The following is a 2,201-nucleotide window of genomic DNA, read 5'->3' as shown; positions in this document are numbered from 1 at the left end:
TAGTTGTTATAGTTGTCACTGTTTAGAGATTGTTCCTCTGGTGATTCTGTTACCCTCTATCAGCAGACCTGGGAGACTAGCTCTCTCCTCTGAGTTTCAGTGGTCAGTGTACTCTCTGCAGGCAAGCTTTCCTCTTACAGGGAAGGTGCACAGATATCTGGCGTTCAGACCTCCCTTCTGGACGAAGATGAAGGCCCAAAACAGAAGCTTTTCCAGAAGCTGTGTTGCTTTGGCCTTCACAGAAGCTGTTAGCTTCTGTGTGCACACTCTCACCTGTGCAGACTACTTTTCGGCGGAGTCCCGGAACCAAGATGGCTTCTGCCATTCCTGAGGCAAGAGCCTCCCGGGCCAGGTGGACACCTGTCTTCTGGCCGGGGAGGTGGTCGGATGTCTGGAGCCTGAAAAGCCTCAGAAGCTCTGTGGCTCCGCCTGTCCCAGAAGCTGTCAGCTTCTGTGTGCACATTCTCACCTGTGCAGACTACTTTTTGGTGGAGTCCCGGAACCTCAACCTCCCTTTAATGCATTGACCAAAGTTAGGGGACAAAAATTGGTTAATAGGACAAGGGGGATATGCACTGTTAAAAGTATTCCTTTGGCCATACCAATCTTCTTTGTCAGGATCTAAGCAGCCCAGTCCAAAACAGCAAACACAAGCCAGTAGTAGCACTTCCGTCCAATTGGCAAACACCAAACACAAATTAGTAGCAGATTCCTGATCCACAAGGAAACCTAGGTCTCTGCTGAATTGGCACTAGTCCACAGAAGCAGCAAGAAGCAGCTGGAATACCAGGGAAAGTTCTTTGGTATATTTCTCTGTACAAAGTCATAACAAATGAAGATCTGTGAAGACCAGCAAATGGACCGATCTAGAAAATATCATCCTGAGTGAGGTAACTCAGACACAAAATAACACACATGGTATGTACTCACTGATAAGTGGATACTAGCCCAAAAGCTCACAAGGCCCATGATACAACCCACAGACCATATGGAACTTAGAAGGAAGGAATACCAGGGTGTGGATGCTTCAGTCCTGCCTTGAGGGGGGAACAGGATGATCATGGAAGGTGGAGTGAGAGAGAAACCTGCGAGGAAGAGGGGGGAAATAAGGGGTGCAGTATCAGGAACTGGAGGGGATGTGAGAGAGGTATAGAGTTCAGGAAATTAAAAAAAAATGAGTAGCAGGGGGAATGAGGAACTGGGGAAAGCCACTGGAGGGTCCCAGACATGTGTGGCTTCCAGAACCCAATGGAAATGACTTTAGCTGAAATGCACAGAGAAGGGGGAGAACAAATCTGTAAAGAACAACTCCACTAGATAGGCACAGCCCCAGTCAAGGGATGGGGACACCCACCCAACTCAAAGTTTTTAACCTGGAAGTGTTCCTATCCAAAGGAAGAACATGGACAGAAAATGGAACAGAGACCGAATGAAGCGCCATCCAGGGACTGCCCAACCTGGGGTTCCATCATGTCTGCAGACACCAAAACCAAAACTGTTGCAAGTGGTCAAGAGGCACTTGTTGACAGAACCTGATGTGTCAGTTCCTTGGATGGTCTGGCCAGCAACTTACCAATGCAGATGTGGATGCTCAGAACCAACCATCAGACTGAGCTCACAGAACCTGGTGGGGGAACTAGAAGAAGGACTGGAGGAGCAGAGGGGGATTGCAATCCCATTGGAAGAACAACATAGGCTGGCCTGACCACCCAGTGCTCCTAGAGAATAGACCACCAACCAAGGAGTGAACCTGGAGAGATCCATGGGTCCAGATACATATGTAATGGAGGATGGCCTTGCCTGACAGCAATAGGAGAGGAGGTCCTTGCTCCCGTGGAGGTTTGATGCCCCAGCTTAGGGGGATGTTGGAGCTGTGGGGCAGAAGAGGAAGATGTGTAGAGGAGAACCATCTTGCAGGCAATGGGGAGGGGGGAGAGCAGATGTGGGATGGGGGGGATTGATGGAGGGGTAACCAGGAAGTAGGATATCATTTGGATGTAAACAAATGGAATGATTAATTAAAAAGAAAAAGAAAAAGAAAAAAGAGATATTGGTGAAGGAACATGCCCTTTGCTATATTTTTTTTAAGAATTATTTATTTTGGGGGCTGGTGAGATGGCTCAGTGGGTAAGAGCACCTGACTGCTCTTCTGAAGGTCCAGAGTTCAAATCCCAGCAACCACATGGTGGCTCACAACCATC

This window comes from Mus caroli, chromosome 17, assembly GCF_900094665.2.
Source record: "Mus caroli chromosome 17, CAROLI_EIJ_v1.1, whole genome shotgun sequence".
Lineage (NCBI taxonomy): Eukaryota > Metazoa > Chordata > Mammalia > Rodentia > Muridae > Mus > Mus caroli.
Note: the sequence above shows the minus strand (reverse complement) of the source record.